Here is a 14,747-nt window from a genome sequence, read left to right on the forward strand (position 1 = left end):
AGGGGTTTGACAAGCAGAATTTAAATATTTTAGCTGAAAATGATGAGAAATATATATCTATTAGCAAGATAATTAAAGTTGATGGTGTTCCTATTCACATAAGATTTCTTGATTCTTACAGATTTTTATCGGCTAGCCTCCCTACACTGGCAAATCAATTATCTGATGATAAATTCAAAATCACACGTGCTATGTTTCCAAATCAGGACCTGAAATTAATTAGGCGGAAGGGTGTATATCCATATGACTATGTCACAGATTTTTCTAAATTTGATGAGTGTTCTCTGCCACCACAAGAAGCGTTTTACAGCAGAATCAGAGGATCTGGAATCAGTGATGAAGATTATCACCATGCTCAGTTGATGTGGAACAATTTAAAATGCAAGACATTTGGTGATTATCACATGGCATATTTGAAACTTGATGTGACCCTCTTAGCTGATATATTGCAAGCATTCAGAAAATCTTCCATGGAAAATTATAAGCTGGATCCAATATATTTTTACAGTGCCCCGGGCCTAGCATGGGCTGCAACGTTTTTGAACACTAAAATGCAATTGGATCTGATCCCAGATCAAGATAAGTATCTGTTTATGGAGAAATGTATAAGAGGAGGGATGGTGCAATGTTCCCAGAGATATGCCAGAGCAAATAACAAATATATGCCTGATTATGATCCAGCACGGCCATCAAATTATATAGTGTATGTAGATGCAAACAGCCTCTATGGTCATGCCATGATGCAAAAACTGCCATATGCAGGGCTTGAGTGGGTTGAAGATTTCAATATTGAAGATCTTCAGGACTTTGATGACAGTGACTATGGCCTATTCTTAGAGGTTAATCTGATAATTCCTGATGATTTGCACAATAAATTTTCTGATCTGCCCCCAATTCCCGAGGTTCAGTGCTCACCTGGCTCTAAACAGAAGAAGCTCATGATGACTCTGGAGCCGAAACAGGGTTATGTCATATATTACAAAAACCTCCAGTTCCTGATGAAACATGGTGTCCAAGTGACCAAAGTTGGAAAAGTCTTAAGGTTCAGGCACTCAAAATGGTTGAAACCATACATTGATACAAATACGGAGCTTCGAACATCTGCAAAGAGCCAATTTGATAAGGGCTTGTTTAAATTGATGGTGAATTCTGTATATGGCAAAACTATTGAAAATGTCAGAAAACATACCGATGTTAAAATAATTACTGACCCCAGCCTGAGCAAAAAATTGGTTGCAAAGCCTAATTTCAATTACAGAAGAATTTATGATGAGCACATGGCACTTTTCAACATGAAGAAAACAAAGATCAAGTTTGATAAACCTATTTATGTAGGGGCTGCAATATTGGAATTGGCCAAATTACATATGTTAACATTGTATTATGATGTCTTGAAACCATTTTATGGTGATAATATAAAATTGATGTACATGGATACGGATAGTTTTATTCTTGATATTAAAACAGAAGATGTTTATCAAGATATTGCACAGTCTGAATTGTTTCAATACTTTGATACCAGTGAACATACAAAGATTCAACACCACCACAACAAAAAGGTGCCTGGCAAGTTAAAAGATGAGACACTTGGTGATGCTATTGTGGCATTTGCTGGGTTAAGTGCCAAGGTGTATAGTTTTAAAACATGTAGTGCTGTTGTCAAAAAGGCCAAGGGTATTGGCAAAGTAGCTGTGGAAAAAGAGCTTGTATTTGAAGATTATAAAAATTGCATCAAATCCCAGAGTTTAATCAAAACATCAGAATCCAGAATTCAGAGTGTGGATCACTTGTTGACTTCAAATGTTGTAAGAAAAGTGGCTCTGGACCCACATGATGATAAGAGATGCATTTTATCATGTGGCATACATACTTTACCTTGGGGGCATTGTGATATGAAAAATGGCAATCAATGCCCAATTACAGAGCATGATTTGAAATAAATAAACATGCCTATGAACTTATTTGGGTTCAAAAAACAGGCTATTATGGAGCTGCCAACACCACAACCCTCTCCTGATATGCTGTCTAAACTGAGTGGTTTGTTAATTATTCATCTGAACAGCATACTTACAGATGTTGATGATGAAACAGGTAAAACATTGTACATATTTAACAATAATTTAAATCATTACCAATTACCTGTAGGTGGGCAATTGCAATTTATTACAACCCCTGAGGGTGATGTCAAGATTTCAGTAGGGAGAAATATTTATAGAATTAAGCACTCAAACATGATTTCTGGCACTGTATATACTGTTTCTGCTGGTGACTGCTTATATATTGAGGTCCCTGGATCTTATGACAAGCTTATACCTTTTTTTATAGAATTAAGAATCAGATACTCTATAATAAATAACCACTAAAACAAAAATGCCTAATGATATATTTGGCCATACAAGACATGAAGATCACAGTGATGAGATTCTGATGCTTGATGTCAGAGTCAAGAAATTGAGAAGTGATTTACAAGCTTTACAGACCACACTCAATGCCAGTCTTCAACTAGAAATTACAAATTTACAATCACAATGCATGGACCCTCTTCTTAAAATTGATTCTGAACTCAAAGTGCTGCTTCAGAAATATACTGATTTGGCTACATTGGATAATTTTCAAAGTTTAGAAGAAGCTGTAGCAGCTCTTCAAGCCAAATTTAAGACCCAGGCTAACAACTCTGAGCAATTGAAACAGCAATTGGAAGAGCAGATAAATAATGTCCAGGCACAGCTCCAAACAATTGTCAAAAGCATAAAATCACAAGAACATTTTGATCTAGTGATTTCCACTCTAAAGGAACAGATTCAGTCACTCCAAATACCTAATCTGGACCCTCTGAACAATGCCATAGCCGAGGTTAAAGAAAAAATTGAGACACTTGAAAATTTTATGAACAATTTGCCATCTTCTGATGCTTTGAATGCAATAACTCGGAGTGTTGCAAACATCAAGCTGCAACTTGAAACATATGAAGATTTTGGAAAAATTCAAAGTTCCATAACCCATCTTGAAGGTACAATAGCAGCAGTGCAAAGTGATTTGGCAAATGTACTAGAATCCAGATTGCCTGGGATTGTAGATACACTTGTCAGTGTCCAGCAACAGATCACAAAGCTTGAAAACCTCAACACCGAATCTGAGCTATCTCATTTTCATCACTTGATAGATGATATCCAAACAAAGCTTGAAATTTTACAACAATCCACACCCTCTCAGGCAGATATAGCCCTGCTCCAAAATGCTATGCAAAATGTGGCTGATGCATCTGAATTAAACAATGTAAAATTGGCACTTGAATTTTTGCAAAATACTGTATCAAATCTTCCCACATCACAGGAACTTAAAAATATTAAGAGAGCAGTGAATAGGATATTGAAATCAGAAGATATCAAGAATATCCAGGCAGAGATCAAACAACTCACTCAGACAGTGACCACTCTACCAACCAATCAACATATTAATAAACTGCATGCCCTGTTTGAGGATATCAGAAGACAGGTCCATGATCTTACTGCTCAAAATTCAAAATTGGCAGTTGTTGAAAATTTGCAACAAATTGTAGCTAATATCAAGCAACAGCTAGGGACCATGGAATCCAATCAAGCAAATGCCCTGTCTGTTTTTGCCACCCAGCTTCAAGAGATTGTGCAACAATACAAGAAACTTGTTGTGGACATAAAGATCAAGCCAGGCCATGATGATGTTGTTAGGACCATCAATGAGCACCTTGAATCTGTAACAAGCAGATTGCTTACAGCACAAAAGGAAATAACAGGCATAATCGAGAATCCAAAACATACAGTAATTCTTGAATTGTACAGCATCCCCAACAAAGAATATGATTCACCATTTACACCAGGAGGCAAAATATATATGCTGTCCCCTGCACAATTTTATTACCAGTTTTTTGTTGGGGGCACATTGAGACCAATCAAGATCAAATATTGGCTTCAACCACAGGCACATCACTACCCCACCTTATCAATAACAAATGCTGATAACAAACCAAAAATCACCAGTGTAGAGTTAGAGGATTTTACAGACCCCAATACATTAGAAACAGCCTATACTGAAGATGATGGCTCTCTGGAATTTAATATACAAATAGGAGACAAATTATATTTAGAAAATCCTGCAGTCTCAGCTGCTGAACACCCCATAGTTGCAATATTCTTGTTTACATATTATGTCTAGACAAATTATTGTTGATGAATTACACAAACAAGCCAGACATAATTATAAGAGACTCCCAGTAGTCACAAAGGGCATAGATGATTTATGGCAGAGCGACTTGATTGAGTTGTCAAGTGGGCAGTTGAAAAACTTAGACAAAATCAACAAGGGCTACAAGTATCTACTCACTGTAATAGACACATTTTCAAAATTTGCCTGGGCTGTGCCACTCAAATCCAAGACTGGAAAATGTGTTACAGAAGCCATCAGGACAATCATCAATCAGAGTGGAAGATCCCCGCGCTATTTGCAAACAGATAATGGCAAAGAATTTTATAATTCAGTGTTCCAACAATTTATTAAAAGCCAGGCAATAAAACATTATTCGAGTTACAGTGATCTCAAAGCCTCAATTGTAGAGAGATTCAACAGAACCCTAAAAAATCTTATGTATAAACAATTTACACTTCAAGGTAATTATAAATGGCTTAATATTCTTCCAGAACTTCTACATAAATATAACAACTCTATCCATTCCACAATCAACATGAAACCCTCTGAAGTAACTTCATCTGATGAGCAAAAATTGATCAACACTGTTTATTATCCTAGATACCGGCCAACAACAAGAAAGGCCAAATACAGGGTGGGCGATCAAGTAAGAATCAGCAAATATAAGCACTTATTCAAAAGAGGCTTTACAAGAAACTGGAGCACTGAATTATTTACAGTGGTTCAAGTTAAACCCGGGACCCTTAACACATATATAATAAAAGATCACCGAGGAGAAATTCTCAAAGGCCGATTCTATGAAGAAGAACTCAGCAAAACTAAACAGCCTGACACATATCTCATAGAAAAAATCATCCGCAGAAAAGGCAACAAGTTATTTGTCAAATGGCTAGGACTTCCAGAACACAGCTGGATCGATGCAAACAAAATAATAATATGAGCACCTGGGATGTTATAAAAAGGCTGCCAGAACCTGAACAGCAGATTAAGAGAAATGGCAAGTTGCTGCCTGAAAATATTAGATGTCTTTTTGTTGGGCCATCGGCTTGTGGTAAAACTACACTAATGGTTGATAATTTTTTATTGGCACCCAACTGGTTAGACTGGAAAAACAGGCACTTGTATGTCTTCTCTAAGAGCTTGGAACAATTAAAATATCAGCAGCTGATGAAGCTATATGATGGATTGGATATTGCCACTTTTGAATCAGAAGTTAAGCCACTTCATGAATGTCTCGATAATTCTGTTGTTGTGTTTGATGACATTATACTGGATAATCAAAACAAGGTTAGAAATTTCTTTACACAGGGCCGGCACAAAAACATTGATTGTTTCTACCTTGCACAGACTTTTTCAAAAATTCCCAAGCAGCTGATCCGAGACAACAGCAATTTTATATGTGTGTTTCATCAAGATCATACCAACCTCAAACACATACATGATGAATATGTAGGTGGGGACTTGAGCTACAATGATTTTTCTAAGTTTTGCAGCAGGTGCTGGAACCAGGACAGTTATGGGTTTGTCACAATTGATATGACAAGAACACCCAATAGTGGCAAATACAGAAATAAAATCAACGATTTTCTAGACGTTGAGACATAAATAAATAACCATGAAAAGGCCAATCATTGATGATCTTAAGTTAAGAGATTATCTTGTAAAAAGATTTAAGGGATGGAAATCAGAGAACCGTGGAATTTATGAAAAACACAAACAAACAGAACAGCCTGTAATTGATGCTATTAATAATTTAGGTAAGAATATCAAAACTGTTACAGAGCAGAATCAAAATTTGATCACAGAGCTTGTACCTGTAGCTGCAAGGAACATATTAGATTATCCATTCACCCCACTTTCCAGTATTCATACACCTAGTCCTGTTGCTCCTAGAAGAATTGAAGCTACTCAGGATCCTATTGAATTGGGTCTTCTTGCTCAAAAATATTTAACCACACCTAAAGACAACAAAGATGAGGTCTTTGGCTTATATGCTGACACAGAGCTTGATGGCAGCATCATACATAGAATTGGCAATTTCAGAGTAACTTTCATGGGGGATGATCTGATTGTTTATTCAGAATCTCGTCTCGGAGAAAAAGGTGCTTTTGTTAAGTACCCCGGCACACCTGGATTGTGGGAACTGATGACTAGGAAAAGGCCTGGCAGCTATACAGATCAAGATTATGAATATTACAAAGAAATATTAATAAAATCAGATGCTCTATACCAGAACAATGATCCCACACAAAAAAGGGTCAAGTCTAGCAGTGGAGCAAAATACAACAATTTAATCAAGCCCATATGGTCGCAGATCAAGACAGGCAGTGGAATCAAACAATACAACACCCTGCCTAAAGAATTTGTGTGGGTTGATGATGTCAGGAAACTTGTAGATAGGTTATTGGTGATAGCTGGGGAGGAAAATGCTGGCAACCACAATTTTTACAATGAAAAGGTTGGAATTATGGACATGATAAGCACAAAATTGTCTAATTTTATAGTGAATGACCCTAAGGGGATTGGATATCTTATAAAAATTATTAATACTCTACCACCTAAATTTTGGAATATTTCTGAGGGCCGGGGCCTTGTTAATGACATTATAAACAAGCTGCCATTTGAACTACATATTCCAGGCTATCAGTATTGTGGTCCAGGCACAAAACTGGATCATAGATTAAACAGAGGTGATCCTGGTGTTAATCCCCTAGATGCTGCTTGTAGAGACCATGACATAGCATACAACACACATTCTGATCTTGACAAGACATATGTTGCAGACAAGAAATTAGAAGAGGCTGCATTTGGTAGATTTGTAAGCAAAGATGCTTCTTTGAGTGAAAAAATAGCAGCATTGGGGACCACCATAGCTATGAGCACCAAACAAAAACTGGGGTGGGGGTTGTGAATATGTATATAATAAACCTACAATGAAGGCCAAGGGTGTTATGTATCAAATACCTTATGCAGGTCTCAAATCTCTTAAAACTATTGACAGTCTTTTAACCAAAAAGCAGCGCAAGAAAAAAAGCTCTTGTATTGCAAAAGGGCATGGTATGAAATTGTTGCTTAGTACCCCCCAATTAAAAAAATTACAGCAATCAAGAAAAAAATCACATGTAGGGGGATTCATATTTACTATCCCTGCCATCTTAGCTGCTCTCGGGGCTGTTTCAGACTGGAAGACACAACAATCAGGAAAAAAATTCAAGCAAATTTGATAACTGCAACATCAAGAACATTTATCTTAAAAATGGCAGAAATGAGGTATTTCCTTGAGAAAATTACAATTTAGACATTTCCAAGGATGATTTCCTCAAATTATATGAGGCTTTTTCGGCTTTCAAACGTGTCACTACAGGCAATACAGATATGTATTACACACCAGATGAATTCAAAGCACAGAGGCCCATGTTTGTAATCAACACTTCAAAAAGGAAACAGGTTGTGGTGAATGACAGGACAAACATTAAAATTATCTGTGAATTCCACGAGGCATTACCTGATGACACCATTTGTAGTGTTATTCTCATAGGTGAAAAATCATATGTTTATGATGTAAGAAATGAGAGAGTCACCGAGCAATTCTAGAGGTCCGATTCAAACACAGAGGCCCCTTGATTACAAAGCAATAATACCAACACTTTGCTGTCAGAGAGGCCCCAGACACTCTACCAGCTTTGAAACCTCAACTGTATTATCAGCTAGCAGTGAATATCTTATGTGTGGGCAGTTGTATATATTTCAATCTTATATCAGGACTCGAACCCAAAGCCCCTGATTACAATGCAACAATATTAACACTTCTCAATATGGAATATGCCCACATTTTACTGGGTTCTGAGACCTTAATACAGACAAAATTGGATTTTGAACTGCCATAATATTTTCTAAGTCTTTGCCTAGGCTCATATTATCAGAATAGAATTGCTTTCAGCATGAAGGGGGTCAGTTCATTGCCACTGTGTGAAAATATGTATTTTTATCTCAATAATCTTTGTTACACTTTTACATGTTGCAGACATGTTACACTTTTCCCCCTGTCGCACAGAAAGATTAATGGCCCCTTCAGTGAATCGCATAGAAAAATCATTAATGCTCCCTTCTAGCGTGTAGATTTTATCTCTTGCGTGCCGGCAAGGCATGGAGGCAATTAATTATGCCTACCCGCTCTTCTTCTATTGTATAGCTGAGCGGGTGGTTATAAAACATGAAAAAATAAGAAAACTGAGAAATTCAGTTTTTATACAATATATTGTTGTAAAACACTTTTACCAGGTTTTCAGATCTGGGAGCTATCAACTAGCAGTAGTTATTCTCAAAATCTCACGTATGGAATGCCATACATATTTCAATCTATCAGGACTCGAACCCAGAACCCCTTGTTTATCAATTAAACTTAAACTGGAAGTGAATATGTGTGTATGTGGGTGGGTGTAGGTGTGTATGTATGTGTATGTATGGGTTTTTGCTTAATTTCTGGTGCGGCCAAAAAAATATCAATTTTTGACAAGTTTATGGACAAAAATCTGGCTGATGCAACTTTTGTAAGTATGCACAAATCAATCTGAGAAGAACTCTTCTTTTCTGAAAAATTCCCGAGGGCATTTTTTACAAAAATCTTGGATTAGGCAAGGGTTCCACACTTGAGCAAAAAGCTCATATGGGCATGTTGAGCTTGTTTTAAGTGTAGCAAAGCTGCTTGAGGAGAGCTCTTCCTTTCTGGCGCTGTCCCCACCACAAACCCCACTACTGTTATTGTACGTATTTGTTATTAAATGTGCATACATCATTCGCGATGAGGCTGTAAAAGGTAGGGGAAAATTTTACTCATAAGGTTTATGTTGTGACCTTTCCCATAAAACTATATTTTTTGGAATATTGTAAACTGTGGATTGTGGAACCATTTATTTATTGGATTAAATGGTAGAACATGGAGATACAACTTCGTTCCTATTTTTTTTAAATTTTTTTGATCTAACACACTTTCTACTGTCGCTATATTCTGTTCAAATACTAACTAAATGATCTTTATTTTCTTTGTTAACAATAAAAATAACAAGCTCTGTTCTTTTTTTTACTTGAAATAAACAATGCCAATTTCCAAAGGGGGACTCCCCTCCTTTCGACGCCCATGATTCCAACAGAATAATCAAAGTAAAAAAATGCGCGAGATCGAAAAAGTTGAGTGTAAAATGCAGGAACCATATTTTTATTATTTAATCCAAGGAATGGGTGGTTCAAGTTTCCATAATTCCAAAAATTAGATTCCTTATGTGAGAGATCGCACTATATGACCAAAATTTACCCCTAACTTAAATTTTTTCTTGAACAAGGCGTGTGAATGTAAATAACAAAATATAGTACTTCGCATTTCAGTACCCTAACTGTACTTGAAATGTAAAAACAAAAAAAAACAAAAAAAAATGTTGTGCTGCATATTCGCTCATACGGTGGACCGAATAGGAAGGATGTAATAAAATTATTATAGAAATAAAAACTTTTATTTTATTAGTTTATAATAGTTATTGGTGTGCCATATCAATCATAACCATGATTATTATTTTTAATGTTTTAACTTTTATCAGAGCTTGAACCCCCTCCTCCGTACAAAAATTTCTGGCTACGCCCATGGTAATGCACTACAAGGTAATCAAATAGAACAGCATTTTTAGTAACTTGCACATTTACATAGCTTTCACAGACCAATTACATTGTTATTTTAGCTTATTCATGTGGCCTCGCCATGTAAATCGCACACAAACAAGTCGTCTGTTTTTTGTTTCTTTTCATTTTTTCATTAATGGTTATATTGAGAAAAATTATATTGGAGCATCTGGTACTCGTATTTGTGCACAATGATGAAATCTTTATTTTCCACTGTGATATCCACAACACTGACCAGCTATAAAATTCGGGCTGCTCTGCTCTTGTAACTCACAAGATGGAAACTTGTTTCGGCACAAGGCAACAAAAAGTCTTATTTGTAATGTTAACTCAGCAGAGAAAACTGTAGTAAAGCATTGACTTATTGCTTGCTTAGCGGTAACGACCATTTCCTGTTCCAGTAGTTACTTATCTTTTGCAATCCATTATCTCATAGCAAACACAGACACGTCCTTACACCAAATGCAGCCAACGCGAAGTGCAGACGACAGCACCAGCCGAAAGACGACGTCACAACATGGCGCAGTTGTGTTTTGCGCGCCACGCTCGGCTCGAAAATTAGAAACTAGATTCTTTACGTAAAAATGAACGCAAATGAACGTGGGAATTGCAGGGGTTATTTGCCGATGGTGTAAATTTTAAAAATGATATTTAAAAAATGTAGTGGAAATGTCCATTGTATGTGGATTTGCAAAATCCCAAACGTGACTGTTTTTACTATTGAAAACGCCCGTTTTGGTGAACGTTGCTTCATCGGACCACAATACTCTGTTCGCAAAATTCGGGATAGTTTCCATCTGATACAAAAACCATTGGCAAAACACCACACGTAGGCCAAAGTCCTGAGGTGAAAGGTCTTGTACCTTTTGGAGTTTGAAAGGGTACATCCCCTCTTTGGACAGAACGCGCCACACATTAACATGGAAGGTGTTGTAGGCACTGGCTATAGCGCGCGTACTGGTGTCAGGAAGATCCCTGACAGCATTTAACACCGCATCCACAAACTGATCTGTGTACATACTTCGTGGTCTTCCAATTTCTCCACGGGGTGGTAGTACTGATCCTGTTTCCCGAAGTCGAGTATGCACTGTTTGAAAGAAGGTATGCGACGGAAGCCTCCTATTTGGAAAACGTTCCCCATACAAACGTCGTGCTGCATGGCTATTACTTCCTGTCTCGCCATAAATGACATGCATGTCTGCCAAGTCCTCTGCGGTGTATGCAGCCATCCCTATTGCTGGATATCTGCCGACCCGTAGACGACGAACACTAGTGCACTGTACACGATGGGCCGTGCCTATCGAAAACACCTAGCAGTGCCTATTGCAAGGTTTGCCCAATTAGCTAAGTTCACGTCCTTCCACTCGTAAGTATTCATCCGAAAACGTGAATTGGTAACCTGATGCGCGGTGATGCTGATATCGCAGTAGGTGAAGCACGAATGGCATGGCAGCGACCGGTGCTTTCCTGCCGGAAGAAAACTACTGTCTTAGAGCCCCAGCGGGAAACGCCAAATTCAAGGTCACGCTTCGGCCTTTCTGTATGTGGGTACGTACAAATATCGACAACACAACATCGCGACCAAAAACATCGCCCGGGTTGCCCATGCCAATCACTCCATAAAACCCTTCCCTACCCCCATGACTTCAACAGACCCATTCGCTTCCTTTGGGAAATCCCTTGCGCATCAACTTCACACATCTGCCATGTGCTTTTTTGAATAGAGCATGCTGCATTTCTTTGTGGAACGCCCTTCACCGCGGTCATATGGTTGGCCGTGGTGCCACTATATCCTTGTAAACATAATTTTCGCACTTTTTCCCACTTCAATAAATCCGAATGAGTGCCTTTTTCGGCAATTCGTCACATGAACTTCTGTGTTTATTTTCACTTGTAGAATCACCTCCTACGCGTTGAAAACGAACTTTAGAAAAACCCTGTAATTTATTGTGAGACCAAATATAAAATAGTACAAATTATTTGTGTAAAATAACAAAAATACACAGCACTTTCTCATTCATATATCATTGTTTTCAAGGCATCTTCAAGTAGTAGCACTAAACGTTTTCTAGAGTTTACTTAGTTTTCGAACTTTCATGGAATTTAGTCTGCACGTAACATTGTTTAACCCCCTTTACAAGAATACCTGCAAGAATGTTTTTGTTCTACTACAGCTAAACAGACAAACAATAAGCAATTCCAAACACATATTTCATCTATGGTGGCTGACTGGTGACTGTATACAAGTTAAGAATAGCTTCTACTTTCATTAAAAAATGTTATATTTTGAGCATGTGCTGTGACTGAAATATTCGAAAAGAAACATGTAATTTATTTTATATTCTATAATTTACAGCATATTCTTAAATGTTGTCTTAACACGAGAAAGTAGTTCTTAAAACTGATTTTTAGTCACTTTTCCATGGTTGGGCAAAAGTTGGCAGCAACCGTTGGCCTAACGTAAGACCAACATCAATTTGCCAACCAACGTAAAACCAACCTTTGCCATGTAAAAACTACAGTTGGCCCAACGGTTGTGGTTACTTGGGGTTACTCTCTCAAAGAAACGCTCCTTCAGTTTGAAGTTGTATGCTCTCAAAATAATTAACATAAATTATTGGGACTAATGAAATTGCATATGATACAGACTGCAGTGTGACCAGCAAGGTTCCTCAGTGGCAGCTAAGACGCTGTGTCCGTCTTTGGGCTGCAACAGGAGGGAGAGACAGCAGTCAAATTTTGACAGTAGCTAACATTGTCAATCGTATGTACATTGCGCTCATAATTTCAAAACGTGCATTGAACTCCTAAATAGTACGGAACTGGAAGTAAATATAATAAACTGTAGGAAGTTCCTCACTTCCTATATGGAGGAATTGCCCCTGCACTCATCTAGTGGATCGAGTAGCAAAGTCTCCTTATTTATGTAATAATAATAGTCTGTTACATTTGTTGTTGCATTCACAATCTGCACACAGTCATGGTTCTTGTTCCTTATCTACTCACGAACAGGAGGACTCGGTCGTCTACGTCGTTAGAATCTGGTTGTAGCTGTTAGATGGAAGAATTCAACTTTTTCGTCTGTGATGTTGGAACGTAAGTACTGAACTTTTTCTATGTGGAAAAGAAGAGTGACGAATAACTTTATCGTGCTGTGATTGTAGCACCGAAATTATAAAATAGTTGTACTGAATACTGCGACTAAAATTCTTAGCTAGCAGTAACGGAAATCGTAAATGGCTACAAAAAAGGAATTGGAGTTTCTCTTTAAACAATTTGAAGCTAGACTCGCGGAACAAGTTAGTAGTGTGAAGGCCGATTATCAGTAGTGTTGAAGCTAATGTCAAAGCTGATATTAACAGTGTTGAAAGTAACGTCAAAGCGGATATTAATAGTGTTGAAACCAGTGTAAGTAATGTAGGCACCAGCATAGGTCTCTTAAGGCAAGACTTCGAATTATTGGAAGCACGAGTCGAAAAGAAAGTGTCTGATAATTTGGTCGAAACAAAGGAATGCGCCCATGAACTAAAGGAACAAGTGGTCAACTTGAGCACGAAATTGGAAGAGAAGATAAACGAGGTTTCTGTTACGTGTGTAAATCAACATAAAAAATTGAGAGAGGTTTTCGATTCTCATGTAAAACAGGTAGAAAATGAATGCGTAGAAATTAAGAAAACACTCGAAATGAATCAAAAGAAGTTTGAAAGTTTAGTCAACCTTGTACATGGAAATGAAAGTAGTATGAAGGAGTTGTTTAATAACATTAGTGGACATGAAGTTGCTATTGATGAGTTGAATAGTAAATTTAACGAAATTAGTGTTAAGTCTGGACAAACTATTCAAGATCTAAACTTGAGCGTTCAAACCGTTCAACAGAAAATATTTAGTAATGACATTACTGTTAAGGGTTGCTTACAACAACTTACAGAGATTACTAACAAATATGAGGTTCTAGATGATAAGTTGGAGAATATTCGGTATCAAGTTAGAGATTTAACGAATGATTTTTCCATTTTAAGAGTAAGTGCTGAACCGGTAAAATCTTCTTTAGGATTAGAAACTAGAGTACAAGGCTTAGTTAGTCCTGATGTTTCTAGATTGTCTGAACAGCAAAGGGAAGCAAAGAAAGCTTCTTTACCCATTGAAAAAACTGAATATATCACGTTTAGAAAGCAAAGATCATTACGTAAAGGAGAATCTGATTCAGATGTAAAATCTTCTAGCTCTGAAACTAAAGTTCAGTTAAGGGGGCTTAAACGTAAATCTGTAAGTAGCTATAAGACAGGTAGAGTTTCGAAAAGCATGTCAAGAGATAAATTTCATGATAGTAGTTCGGAAAGTGGAACTGATCACAAAAGTAGTAGTTACAGAAGGAAGTTTGTACCTAGTACACTTAAGTACTCTGATCTAGATAGGTTACCTAAATTTACTGCAACTAGGATGGATTATTTAGCGTCACAATTTCTTCAAGAGGTTGAGGATCGCTTGGATATGTTAAATGTTCCCAAAAAATATTACATGAAGTATGTACCAATGCTTTTGAAAGGTGTTGCTAAAAATTGGTTCTCTCAAGAGAAACTACACATTGTAGATTATAGTTCTTTTAAGGTTCTTTTCCTTAATGTCTTTGAAAGTGCATCGTGGAAGTCAACATGTCTTGCAAATGTCTTGTGCAAGAGATACAGCAAAGAAAGTAGACAAACTCTGTTAAATTATTTCTGGTCACATATTAATTTACTAAATTCCATTCAGCCAGACATGCCAGAACAGCAAAAAACTATTTTAGTAGCCCAACAGTTACCAAATAGAGTTAGAGAAGCAATCTTAAATCAACCTAATATTAGTCTTGGTACCGCTGCGGAATTGGTTGCGCGTCATGAAGCTTTGTATGCAAG

The sequence above is a fragment of the Lepisma saccharinum genome, chromosome 2 (assembly GCF_977018435.1).
Source record: "Lepisma saccharinum chromosome 2, izLepSacc3.1, whole genome shotgun sequence".
NCBI lineage: Eukaryota > Metazoa > Arthropoda > Insecta > Zygentoma > Lepismatidae > Lepisma > Lepisma saccharinum.